At 42.1% G+C, this 14,688-nt stretch overlaps 1 protein-coding gene across 5 annotated transcripts in view; it reads right to left on the minus strand.

Moving 5' to 3' along the window:
* The window catches only part of LOC140199839 (sperm-associated antigen 1-like), a 134,565-nt gene extending 123,120 nt beyond the window's left edge, over positions 1-11,445 (minus strand). For 4 of the 5 annotated variants that reach the window (XM_072262370.1, XM_072262378.1, XM_072262362.1 and 1 more), the window contains exon 1: positions 11,372-11,445. The gene's annotated coding sequence lies outside the window, so the exon portion shown is untranslated. Of the gene's footprint in view, positions 1-1,677; positions 1,730-11,371 lie in introns of those variants that run through there. The other variant, XM_072262356.1, reaches the window with a different exon arrangement.
* Positions 11,446-14,688: the final 3,243 nt, after the last annotated feature.

The following is a 14,688-nucleotide window of genomic DNA, read 5'->3' on the forward strand; positions in this document are numbered from 1 at the left end:
CTGCTGAAGGGTCTCGGCCCCAAACATCGACTCTACTCTTTTCCATTGATGCTGCCTGGCCTGCTTAGTTCCTCCAGCATTTTGTGTGTGTCACTTGGATTTCCAGCATCTGCAGATTTTCTCTTGTTTGTGTGTGGACCTGGTCTATTCTTTTCCATCACCATCTTAAAATAATAGAATTATGGTCACTAGAGCCAAAGTACTCCTCCTATTCTTGTTTCTGATTTCTATCCACATGGCCTCACTAGACAATCCTCCAACAATGTTGTCTCTAAGCACTGTTGCTACTCCTTTATTTACCAAAGGGGAAAGAAGACTGCATGGCCTGGATAGTGGAGATCATCTATATCCAGCCCCAGTTCCTTGATCCAACTTGTCAAAAGCTGCAGCTGGGTCCACAGATGTAGTTATTATTGATATTGTGAGGTTCCTCGACTTCCCATATCTTGCAGGAGTGTTCCACTGCCCTAACTTCCACCCTGCCTACATGTTCAGTTTGTCAAGCTCTCTGGAACCACGGTTTCAGCTGGAGACAAAACCATGTTCCCAACCCCTGCTGTTCTCAATCCTAACTCTAAATCTGGCTGTATACTGCTTATTCATATTTCACTGCATGCTCACAAGAAATCAGATGTAACCTTCTCAAAGCAAATCGGATTCACCCAACACCACAGGAGAAAGCTTGAGCTACACACTATATTTGACAAAACTCAGTCAGCAGAGAGCAATAGTAAGGGGGCCTTTGCAAATCAGATAAATTACAGAGCTTATACATAGAGCTTGTCAATTATTTTGATCAGTCCAAAACAACAGTCTTAATTCAAACAAGGGAAACTATATCAGTACAAGAGATGAGTTGGCTAAGAAAAGTACTTGAAATCTTTGGCAATAAGCTATGGGAGCAGAATTTCCCCATTCAGCCCATCAGCTCTATTTTACCAATTATAGCTGATTTTTTTCAACCTCATTCTCTCTCTTCTCCACATAATCCGTAACCCCTCCTTATCAATCAAGAACCCATCAATCTCTGCTTTAAACACACATGATGACTTGGTCTCCAATGCTCTTTGATACAACGAATTCCACAGATTTATCACCATCTGGCTGAAGAAATTCCTCCTCATCTCAGTTGTGAAGGGGTATTCCTTTATTCTGGGGCTGTGCCCTAGGATCCCAGGCTTCCCAACTGATAGAGACCATGTCTTCTCCAGGTCTTTCAATTGTCTTTGCATGCTCAGCCTGTCGAAGTTTTCTTCAGACACTTTGGAGGTGAAGTTGGAGCAGGATAGATATAAATAAAGTCTTCTTAAATATTCCCTTGGGAATCATGGATAATTTGTTTCTACTCAATGTCTGTGTACTCTAAAGGAGCTCATGAGGCCAATTTGAAATATTCAGTCCCTACCACCAGTGGAGCAGGTGCTCAACAGGGTGTATCAGTGAGAAAACATGCATTTCCAGCATTAAAGCTGTTTTGTGTGTCCTCCCAATACATGGAGGTAAGATTAATAATGCCATCCCAAAAAATTCTTTATAATTTTGAACACTCTTGGACTAGGAATTTTCACGAGTCTTTGGGGATATTACACGTTTTTCAAAGAGGCTTAGAAAACTGTTAATTGGCAAGACAGAGTCTGAAATAAATCTACAGAATCTGGTGTTAGGTAAATGACTGACCAAGTCTGCCTACAGGAGTAGTTCAGTTGTAATTAGGGCCACAGTGAAAGTTCATTGCCTGCAAGAAGAAATAAATATTTATTCAATCTACCTGCCAGTGAACTTGGAAGATTTTGCACAACTAGAATTCAAATTTAAAGTCAAAGTAAATATACACTTACTGGCTACTTTATTAGGTACACCTTTACACTTGCTTGTTAATGCAAATATGTAATCAGCTGGTCATGCACCAGCAACTCAGTGCATAAAAGCGTGCAGACATGGTCAAGATATTCACTTGTTGTTCAGACCAAGCATCAGCATGGGGAGGAAATGTGATCTCAATGACTTTGACTGTGAAATGGTTGTTGGTGCCAGTCAGGGAGGTTTGAGTATCTCAGAAACTGTGATCTCCTGGGATTTCCATACACGACAGTCTCTAGATTTTACAGAGAATGGTGCAAAAAAACAAAATTTATCTAGCAAGTGGTGGCTCTGTGAGTGAAAACGTCTTATTAATGAGAGAGATCAGAGGAGAACGACCAGACTGATTCAAGCTAACAGTAAGAAAACGGTAACTCAGATAACCATGTGTTACAGCAGTGGTGTACAGAGAGCATCTCTGAATGCACAAAATGTCAAGTCTTGAAGAAGATGGGCTAGGATGTACCTAATAAAGTGACCACTGAATATATATGTTACCATATACTACCTTGCGATTCTTGTACGCATCTAGAGGAAAATAACGGAATACAATAGAATTTATGAAAAATATACACAAAGACTGACAAACAACCTGCGTAAAAAATAAGACAAATTATGCAAAGAAAAAATAAATACTGAGAACATGAGTTGTAGAGTCATTGATTGTAGATTGTAGCATCTCTGCAGTACCTTGAGGTGTTGAGATAGTGATCTATGTGTCAGAAGCATACAAAAAGATAAGGATTACCACTGCCCAGAAGACCATGGCATATCTTGATCTTCAAATATCTTTTTTTCTTCAGAAGACCAAAGATTATGCTGGGACACAGAAAGCAAAGATGAAATTCACCATAGGACAGTAAATAAGAATTACTAACTTTGATAAATGTATAAATCATCTAGAAATATACATTTTGAAGAAATAAAAATGCCAAGGAAGAAGCATTCCATGTGCAATAAACAAAAGAAGTTAAAAATAATAAGCAGAAAAGCCTGGAAATACCCATGAGGTCAGACAGCGACAATCCAACGTCCTTACATTGAAACAGTTAGCAATTAAAGATCATTGAGACTCAGAACATTGGCAATTCTCCTCTCCCTCAATCCCACAGATACTGCTCAACCCTCTGAGTTCCTCCAGCATTTTGTTCTTCTTTTTTTGCTCCAGATTCTAGCATCTGAAACCTCTTGTGTCTTCTAGTTATCTCAAGGATTGAGAGGATTTTATTATTCAGGAAATGATAACCAAGAAATTAATCATGGAAAATAAAATACAGTAAAAGATTCCAACAATATGAAAAGCATTAGCGAGTTATTTCATCTTCCATTCTTCCATGATCTCTTCTTCCTTTGTATAAAATTCTTGTCCAATATTCTCAGTCGCCCTTTGTCCCTGTCATCTCATATATCCTTTCTCCTGCTAACAGTAATCACAGATAAAGAACTCCTGATCACGTCCACGCCCATGTATTGTTCTCCATCTAAAATCTCAGAATAGTTATAGCAAACGCAGGTGTCCATGCAGCCTGTTTAGTTTGTATTAGCTCTACAGCAGAATAATTGAGCTGGCCCCTCTCTCCGTAGCATTGCAAATTATTTCTCAAAAGATATTCATTTATTCAACTCCCTACAGAATACTAAAATTAAATCTTCCTCCACTTATGTTGGTTGAGGTCAACCATAGATGTTACGTCCCAGCTATCTAGTTATTGGTGCAGCGCCGTCAGTAGCTGACGAGATGAATGCGAGAGTAGCAGTCTCTGTTGCAAAGGTCACATCCATAAGCAGTTCCTTTCTATGAGCTTGTTTGTCTTCTGCTGCTTTCATGAATTTGTCCAGCCTGACTTAAGGTGTTGTTTCAGGGTGCTTCTACATCTACTGCAGTTAGCTTCCAGTTCTTCCCAGGACTCAGTGTTAATATCCAGCCCCTCATGTTCCCCTTGCAGACATCCTTATAGCACAGTTGCTCGTGGCCAGTTGTTATGTTGCCTGAAGTCTGCTCACCATAGCGGATATCTTTTGGGATGGGGCCATCCTGCATTCAGCAGACATGACCCAGCCAGTGCAGCCTACATTGTGTGAGCAGAATGCATATGCCAGGGAGGCCAGCATGAGAGAACCTCAGCATTGGGTACTTCTTTCCCTCCAGTTGCCCAAGATACGATGATGTCCCCTTAAATAAAAAGTGCCAAGCCTTCTCTCCTGCTTAGCATATGATGTCCAAGCCTCGCAGCTGTACAGCAGTGTGCTGGCGACACAAGTGTTGTAAATTGTTATCTTTGCTTAACTGAGTTTGGAGTTCTCCCAGTCTCCTGGTGAGGCAGGCAAGTGTTCATGCAGCCTTTCCAATATGCTTGCCAAATTCTGCATTGAAGGAGAGGTTATCACTGATTATGGACCCCAAGTATGTCAACTAATGAACAACACCGTCTTTGAATTTACGACTGGTAATGACTGATGTCCTGTCCCAAACTGTTTGTCTTTTTCAGGATGATAGTCAGCCCAAATCCCTTGCCGGCCTGGGAGAAGCAATCCATCAAGCTCAGGGATGTTGTGGAGAGTGGGTTGCGACTGCAAACATCATCAGCAAACAGCATGTCTCTAATCATACCCTCGAGCACTTTGGTTTGGATCCTAGGCAAGCAAGGTTAAAAAGCCAGCCATCTAATCTAGTGCGGAGGTAAGTCCCCTCTTTTGCAGTGTAAAATGCATGCCTCAGAAGAGCAAAGAAGACCCTGAAGAGCATGGGGCAAGAACACAGCCTTGCTTAACACTACTAATTATGTCAAAGGGCTCCAAAGGGTTGCCACTGTACTGCACAGTCCCTTTCACATTGTTGTGGAAGGATTTGATCATGGTCTGTAGTCTTAGTGGGCAGCTTAACTTAGAGAGGATCTGAAAGAGCCCATCTCTGCTGATCTAGTCAAATGCCTTGATCAATAAACGCAATGTAGAGCGGTTGCTTTTGTTCTCCGCAATTCCGGAGCTAGTGGGGAGAAAATCTATAGTTGACTTTCCAACACAGAAGCCACTCTGTGACTCCAGGTAGACGGGTTCAGCCAACTTCTTTACCAACAACATTCAAGAGAGAGATGCCCTTGTAGTTGTTACAGTCAATTCTCCTACCTTTGTTTTTGTAGAAGGTAATGACCTTGGCATCTTTCTTATCCTGTGTTACAGCTCCCCCCTGCCAGCAGTGACAGAAGACTACATGCAGTAGGGTAATCCATAAGATATAGCAGCAGAATTAGGCCATTTGGGCCCTCAAGTCTGCCCCGTCATTTCACCATAGCTGATCCACTTACCTCCTGTCTTCTCCCTGTATTCTTTCGTGCCCTGACTAATCAAAAATCTATCAACCTCTGCCTTAAGTGTACCTAAAGAATTGACCTCCACAGCTGCCTGTGGCAATGAATTCCACAGACTCACTGCTCTCTGGCTGAAGAGATTCCTTCTCATCTGTATTCTAAAGGGACGTGCCTCTATTCTGAGCCTGTGTCCTCTGGTCCTGGACTCTCTGGTTCTCTTGAAATGAATGCTAACATTGCATTTGCCTTCCTCACCACTGACTGAATCTGCAAACTAACCTTGAGAGAATCCTACACAAGGACTCCCAAATCACTGTGCATCTGATTTTTGAATTTTCTCTCCATTTAGAAAATAGCGTACCCTTTTATTCCTTCTATCAAAGTGCATGACTATACACTTCCCGACACTATCCCATCTACCACTTTCTTGACCATTCTCCTAATCTGTCTAAGTTCTTCTGCAGCATCTCTATTTCCTCAAAACTACCTGCCCTTCCACTTATCTTCCTATCATCCGCAAGCTTTGCAACAAAACCATCAATTCCATCATCCAAGTCATTGACATACAACATAAAAAGAACTGGTCCCAACAGAGACCCCTATGGAACACCACTAGTTACTGGCAGCCAACCAGAAAAGGTTCCCTTTATTCCCATTCGTTGCCTCCTGCCAATCATCCAATCTTCTATCCATGTTAGTATCTTTCCTGTACTACCATGGGCTCGTAACTTGTTAAGCAGCCTCATGCGTGGCACCTTGTCAAAGGCCTTCTGAAAATCCAAGTACACAACATCCACCAATTCTCCTCTGTCTATCCTGCTTGTTATTTCTTCAAAGAATTCCAAAAGATTAGTTAGGCAAGACTTTTCCTTGACGAAACCGTGCTGATTACAACCTATTTTATCATGTGCTTCCAAATAGCCTAAAACCACATCCTTAACAATCAACTCCAATATCTTCCCAACTACTGAGGTCAGACCAACTGGCCTATAATTTCCTTTTTTCTGCCTCTCTCACTTCTTGAAGAGTGGAGTGACATTCGTAATTTTCCAGTCTTCCGGAACCATTCCGGAATCTAGTGATTCTTGAGGGATCATTATTAATGTATCCAGTCTTTTCAGCCACCTCTTTCAGAACCCCAGATGCATACCATCTGGCCCAAGTGACCTATCTACTTTCAGACCTTTCAGTTTCAAGAACCTTCTTCCTAATAATGGCAACTTCACACACTTCTGCCCTTTACACTCTGGAACTTCCACCATACTGCTAGTGTCTTCCACAGTGAAGACTCTTGCAAAATACTTATTCAGTTTGTTCGCCATTTCCTTGTACCCAATCACTATCTCTCCAGCAACATTTTCCAGTAGTCCAATATCCACTCTCACCTCTCTTTCACACTTTATGTCTCTGAAGAAGATTTTGGTATTCTCTTTAATAATATTGGTTAGCTTACTTTCGTATTCCATCTTTTCTTCTTAATGACTTTTTAGCTGACTTTCATTGGTTTTAAAAACTTCCCAATCCTCTAACTTTTGCTCTGTTATAGCTCTCTCTTTGGCCTTTATGCTGACTTTGACTTCTCACGTTAGTCACGGTTGAGGCATCTTGCCTTTACTGTTTGGGATGTATAGATCCTGTGCCTTCCAAATTGCTTCCAAAAATTCCAGTCATTGCTGCTCTGCTGTCATCTCTGCCCGTGTCCTTTTCCAATCAAGCCAGCTCCTCTCTCCTGCCTCTATAATTCCCTTTACTCCACTGTAATACTGATACATCTGACTTTAGCTTCTCCTTTTCAAATTTCAAGGTGAAATCAATCATAATATGATAACTTTCCCCTAAGGGTTCCCTTACCTTAATCCCTCTAATCAATTCTGGCTCATTGCACAACACTCAATCCAGAATATCTGATCCCCTAGTGGGCTCAACCATGAGCTATTCTAAAAAGCCACCTCGTAGGCATTCTAGAAAATCCCCCTCTTGGGATCCGGCACCAACCTGATTTTCCTAATCTACCTGCATATTGAAATCCCCCGTGACTATTGTAACATTGCCCTTTTTGGCATGCATTTTCTACCTCCCATTGTAATTTGTAGACCACATCCTTACTACTTTTTGGGAGTCTGTAAACAACACCCATCAGGGTCTTTTTACCCTTCCAACCCTATCTCACCTCTTTCTAATGACTTGATTTCATTTTTTACCAACAGAACCATGCCACTCCCTCTGCCTACTTAACTGTCCTTTCGATACAATGTGTATCCTTGGATGTTAAGCTCTCAGCTATAATCTTCTTTTAGCCACGTATCAGTGATGCTCACAACATCAGACATATCACGCAGTGTTTGATCTGGCCTGGGGAAATTCCATCATTACTTGCTGCCTTACCTGAGGCCAAGCTGACGATGGCCTCGCTGAGCTCCTCTGGGGTTGGCGCTGTGTCCAGTTCTTCCATTGTCAGCAGGCACTCAGGAGTCCGGGGCTGAGATGGTGACAGTGTTCACTCTGGAGCTGAGGTCAGAGTAATGTTCTATCCATCTCTCCACCTGTTTGCCCCGACTGTAATTACTTCCCCATTGATGAATTTGAGGCAACACATCCTGCTCTGAGATGGGCTGAAGGCTTTCTTAGTGCCATCATACATACCCCCGATATTGCTGGTCGGTGTTACAGTCTGGATGTCTTCACTGAACTGCATCCAGTACTTGGCGCAGCGCCTGGCAGTCTGCCGAACTTTTAGCATCCTTCCTTTCAGTTGGTGAATGCTTATACTCAGCTGGGGCAGCACGATTGGATTCAGTGATGGGGGATATCTTGTTGGACATGGCTTTGGACCAGTCACTTCTTTCGGAGGTCTTCCTTCCACATGTAGCCAAGGCTGTGCTGCAGATGGCGTTCCATTTCTCTGCGAAAGAGTTTTCAGGCTGCTGGGCACTCAGCTCTTTCTTGAAGGCCTTAGCAAACTACTCCAGACATCTTGCTGACATCAATGCAAGGGTTTTCTTCTTGTTTAGTATGGTGGAATTTCTTTGACTGCGGTCTGATCTTGAAACACACCAGCACGTGGTCTGTGCTGCAGTCTGTTCGACGGTAGGAACGCGTTTAAAGCAGGCAGCTGAAGGAGGAGCACCTGACTAGGATCAAGTCTAGCTGGTGCCAGTGTCTGGAGCGAGGGTGTCTCCAGGAAACCTTGTGTTGAAACTTGGTCTGGAAGTATGAGCTGGTGATACATAGATCATGATAGGTGCAGAACTCCAGCAATCGGTGTCTGCTCTCACTCATCTTGCCTACATTGTGACCTAGGCAGGAGGTCCATAAGTCACGATCTGCACCACCCCTGGCACTGAACACACCCAGGAGAACAAAATGTTCTTAGCTGGGGGTACTCCTTACAGTGGCTGCAAGGTTCTCATAAAACACATTCTTTGCCTCACATGTGGGGCACAGCGTGGGAACGTACACACTGGTGAGAGTAACTGGATGTTTGGTGATGTTGAGGTGAAGAGTAAGAGTTACTCAGATGCAATGCTGCTTGGTTTCACCATCTTCAACAATGTGTTCCTCACCACAAAGCTTACTCCATGCTCTCTGGGCTCATCAGGGCCCTTGCCTTGCCAGAAAAAGGTGTAGTCTTTCTTCTTTAATGTGCCTGAGTCAGCCAGATGCATCTCCTGGAGGTTGGCTATGTCTACATGAAGTCTTTCGAGCTCCTTGTTTATTACAGCTGTCTTCCTGACATTACAAATATATTGGAGGGTATCAGAGAGGCCAGTTATGATTATCCAAACAATCCAACATTCCAATTTTAGAGCTGGTCTCTTTCATTGTGTTGTCTTGCCCGGTGAAGTACATTCAGTCTGCAGTTCAGATGAAACTAATCCCCATTCACCCAATGAGGAAAGCAGGCCGTGGTGGCACAGCACCTTTTTGACTGGGGGCTGCCCAGCTTAAGGCAGGCGGTAGCTGTCCAGTGAGATCCAAGCATCTCCCCCACTGTCGGAAGCAACCCCTGGCACCACCCACACGCTACGTCAATCGAACATTGTGGGCCATAACTGGTATTTGCTGCTTCCCATGTTGTGTTAACGCCACAAGGCGAAGCAGGGGTGTTCTCTCCTGAATATTGTTGACGTCGCAAGGTGAGGTTGATATTCAAGCCAGTACGCAAGCTAAGCTAGTACAATATGGAGAGCAAGCTGTTGATCATGTAGCAGACTCCACCTTTCCACGCAGTCGAGGAATCCAAAGCAACGGCAGAGACTGACACTGCTTGGCACCAGCGGCATTGCACAAGTTGCCAGTCAGCATCGATCTCAATATAGGCCTGCCTTAGTGACTCCAGCTCCAGATTTTAACCCCAGGTTTACTCCTGAAGCCTTCCCTATGAGTGGGTATAGCCACAAGGCAGCACCAATTTATCAGGGTTCTCCTTCTCCTAGATGAGCTTTCAACCACGGCTGACAAGCCCCATCTACCCAAAGCAACTAGTTTTAAGGTGCCGGTAACCCGCTTTGCCCTTCTCCTGTCAGTAGGAACGGTCCTACCAGGCTTAGTAGCTAAGCCACACATGAAGCATGAAGGGGAGCTGGACTTGATTGTCAGAGGCTATTTGAGACACACAGCATTTGGGAGCATTTAATAGATAGTGGGAGTTTATCCCCACTTACCACCATCCCCCTCACCCCCACCGGCTATGACAACTTTAAGGAACTTCCACCACTACAACATATTCCATATGATATTAACTCACTGCTTTTTTTTGCATGTCACTTTTAGCTCTTTTGTCAATCCGTTTCATTCTATGTACCACAGAGCAGCTGTCAGTGCTGAAGAGATTAAAGTCAAGAAGACACAAGCAGTAAGATCCAGAAGAGCACAGGTATTTTTGTTCAATTGCTTTTCAACAAATGGAGTCTGTCAATTTTCTACTTGAGTTTGCTAATGGTGAACGACCAACTGAGGTAACCACAAAATTACGTCCAAAAAAAGGGGCACACAGAAATCCTACGCAAAAACCAAAAGAGCTGGAAAATTCAGCATGTCAGACTGCTTCTATGGAGAGAGAAAATGGTTCAAGTCAATGGTTCTAATCAGTAACCGTTCAGCAAAACAGAAAAACACTCAAAAAATGTTCTTAAAGTGGTGAGCAGGGGATGCGATGGAAAGAGAACATTTGTGATAGAGCACTGACAAAGAAACACATACAAAATGCTGGAGGAATTCAGCAGGTCAGGTATTGACCAAGGTTGCCCTGGTAAAGAGATGTGACCGAGAGAGTAACAAATTGGACATCATGAAGTGTTTGAATACAGTAAATAATGGCAGAAAGACCAAGAGCTGAAGGACACAAATTTAAGGTGATTAGCAAAAAAACAAAGGACACGAGGAGATGTACACCAATGATCTGAAATTCAGTTTGAACTGAAAACAGACTCAGTTTTGGCTTTCAAAAGTTAATGAGATAAATTCCAAAGTAATAGTGCTTACAACACATATCAAAGATTGGCAGAATAAATAGGTTTTATTTGACAGATCAATAAACGTTTACATATTAGGTAAAGGGAATGAAATAAATACCTAAATAATAAGTAACTGACGGTGTTTAGAACATATATCAAAGACTGAAAGAACATTTAAGACAAAGACCAATAGATTTTTACATATTAGGTGAATGAAGCACTATGGGTTTAATACAGATGTGGTGATATAACTGTACAGTCCCGACCTTACTGCATCGAAAACACGAGATACCGAATGGCTTTTCCAATTTTAACCGGTGTACTTTTTCAAACAAAACAGCGCAAACTCAGTGTGCGGACCGGGAACTCCTATGCTGGAATTATTCTATATTGCAAATACAGGTACGATAAACCATGCGTGTATAAGGCACAGGAGTTTTTTTTCATAGCTGCCATCTTGTAAACATTGTAATTTGCGACTTTTTGAAACAGCGATCCCCATACTTTAAAGTTTGTAGTTTAATATCGGACGCTCTTACAAGTTCTGTCTTCCATTAATCAAAAACAAGCCGAAAGTTTTAAAAGAGAAAATAAAAGCGTTGCCCAGCGTGGCGCGTTTCCATGGAAACCCAAAGCCCAACGCCGATGGAAATGAACAAGTTATTAATTTTAATTTAAAATACGCGTCTTTCTTCAGGATATAGCTACAATACGTAAGTTAATGGACAGTTATCTAAAAGTTTGTACCTGCACATTCACACGAGACCTCCCAAAGGAAAATCCAAAGTCTCTTAATTCCTTTCTACCCAGAAACCTACGCGGCGGAAACGGAGAGAACCTCAGTACGTCATCGGCGCGAAATTTGAAACTCAGAAATGTAGCACTTCCCCTACGGGAAAGTACGTCCAGTACCCCAAACTTTGATTATGTTTCATCGATGTATTTTATTCTCTCTCCGGCAGCGATGTAATCCAATATCACCTACCACCCTCTCTTACCTCTGGCTGAACCCTGATCCAGACATCGTGCCAGCACCAAGATTGTACCTTTCCGCAGTATCAGTTGACTCTAAAATGATCAATATACTGTACATCCAAAATCGTCACGCAAATCATTCTTGCACTTCACTTTTTCAATACTCAGCCTCATTTTCTCCAACGGAGGTAAAATTGTGGTCAACCAAAATTTATGTCGATGTTGTCCCTCCTAAAACAATAGTCTCAAAACTAGTATTCTTCCTTCGCAGCATCACCGTTTACTACAGCTTTCCAATCTTTCAAATCTTGTCTCATTTGTTCTCCATCACTGGCAGACCTACTTTCAGCTACCTAGGTTCTAAACTCATCCGTCTTTCTTCTTCCATTTAAGACTGTTCCAGAGGTAGTTTGGCTATAACAAGGTATATACATAGAAACATACATAGAAAATAGGTGCAGGAGTAGGCCATTCGGCCCTTCGAGCCTGCACCACCATTTATTATGATCATGGCTGATCATCCAACTCAGAACCCCGCCCCAGCCTTCCCTCCATACCCCCTGACCCCCGTAGCCACAAGGGCCATATCTAACTCCCTCTTAAATATAGCCAATGAACTGGTCTCAACTGTTTCCTGTGGCAGAGAATTCCACAGATTCACCACTCTCTGTGTGAAGAAGTTTTTCCTAATCTCGGTCCTAAAAGGCTTCCCCTCTATCCTCAAACTGTGGCCCCTCGTTCTGGACTTCCCCATATGATGCTGTAAGATTACGATCTCATTGTTGGTGTTTGATATTTAAGTAATATTGTAAATCTATTGCTTGATTGAGTATTCTTTGGTTAAATAATTAATTACGAAGTATCTGTAAAAGTATGTGAATGGCATACTTAAGTGTATAAGTGTGCTTATACTTATTGTATAAGTGTGCGCCTCACTGGTTAAAAAAAAACGTACATGAGTTATGCCCAGCTCCGTGTTTTTCTTTCAATTAGTTTTATGTTTTGGAGTTACAAAACATAACACTCTTAAATACTGTATCAGCCGCTTACTCTTTTGAATGCAAGACTCTTTGTGATAGCTTTCAAAGTTAGATTGGATACATCAGTTGAATATATGTAGCTGTTGCAGTTCCTGCCACCTGGTTAGTTTGCACATTTCACATGAAAAATAATTGAATCTACATACTACACAGGCCATGAGGTTCAGAGTATAGGTGAGATTGCGTGAACCACACAAAAAAAGTGTGCTGTCCAAAGAGTGATACTTCAAGCTTAAGAGAATGGGAAATTCTGGTGGACCTTGTGGAAAATGACCCTGGCTAGATATCAAAGATAAATTTTATTCACTATCTACATTCACATGTATTAGGAATTTGTTGTGGTGTGTTATTCAGGTGCAACATGATAAAATGGCATTCAACAATTATAAATAATAATAATGGGCAACCTCACACCCAAACATCAGATAATATGGCGAGTATCCAGTAGCTTCATTCCGTGTACAGTTGTAACAATGAACCAGATGCCCAATATGTTGACTCCACCTGCTCTTCTTGCTGATCTCCAGGGTCCCAAGCATGTCGAGCAAGGACCCATTAAACCTCTCAGGCTGGGATCACCCTGTGGGTGATAGGGCGTGGACCTCAACTTCTCAACTCCAAGCATTCCCAGGAACTCATAGATGAGTCTGCTCTCGAAGTCCCGTCCCTGGTCACTATGTATCCGCCTGGGTAGGCCATAATAAATGAAATGCTTCTCCCATAATTTCCGATTAATTGGGACATATCGGGGCTGGTATGATTTGGGACGATTAAATGGCTGCCCCAATTAGCTGAAGATTCATGGAAACAGTTAAAAAGGTATAAAAAAAATTAACTGAGCAACAAATTATGTATTTAAATGAAATACAGAATGAAATAGAACACTACGACTACTATAAAACTGTGTAATAGTTATAGTTATTGATGGAGGAATTCAGTGTTCACTGAGATATTCTTTTGATTGAATATAAATGAACAAAATTGATGCAGAAACTTGGGACAGATAGTGGACTGCCTTCAAACAAGGCTTTCAATGATTGCATTCTCCAAATCTTCATTTTAATTGTAGCAGTCAAGATGATTGTCAACACCTCCAAATTCTTCATAGTTCCTAACTTGTTAAAGCAGTGAAATCATTTCGTTTTCATTCCTGGCCATTTCTGGCATCTCTGAACCTGAATGCTTGAAACCGCAGCGGGCAAAACAGTGCTGAATTGTCTTTGTTTATTAATCGCCAACTATCAGTGACAAAAATCACTGATTTTTGAACACACACACACGTGATGCTATTTGAAAACTGTTTGCTCTAAGCAGCGTAGTGTCAAACGGCCACACAACATGCATATGACTGACGCTTGTCAGAACAGGTTCAGCAACTGTCGCCTGCCCCAATTAAACTGCAGTGTCCCAAATAAATGAAGGGAACCCTGGCTGTTTTCTCGATTTGTTTGTGTCTACTGTTTTTGTTAGAATGTTGTTCTAAGAATGGTCACAAATGAGCAGCTGCCCTATTAACCGTTGGCCACATTAATTTCAATCCATTGTATATAAACAAAATAAAGTTAGAAGTTAAAGTACAGATATGGAATAAAAAATGCAGAAATAGATAAATAACAGCATGCATTTTGGAAGAATCAAAGCTTATGAAAGGTGAGGAAAGTTTTTAGTACAGATGGAGATGTTTTCTAATCTTCGTGGTCAAAAGAGGATTGAATGACTGCATTACTCTGATTTATTTGCCTTCGTCTGTGGCTGATCCAGCATTAGACAAGTGGATTTGCCTTTGTTCGCAGCTGACCCAGCAGGAGATGAGGAATTGCTGTGTAGTTTTTCTTGAAGTAACATGTCTCCAGGACAACTTCCCATGTACCATCAGTCTCCAGTCCATGGCACTCAGGGACTTGTGATGATGTTATTTTGTGACTGTATGTGCTGAATCATACTATGTCCTTTGGCCCCTGGAGGAACGATGTTTCATTTAGCTCTATAAATGTGAATGGTTGAATGACAATTAAACTTGAAGACCTGGGTACAGTGGATCTGGAGAAG

The sequence above is a fragment of the Mobula birostris genome, chromosome 1, assembly GCF_030028105.1.
Source record: "Mobula birostris isolate sMobBir1 chromosome 1, sMobBir1.hap1, whole genome shotgun sequence".
Lineage (NCBI taxonomy): Eukaryota > Metazoa > Chordata > Chondrichthyes > Myliobatiformes > Myliobatidae > Mobula > Mobula birostris.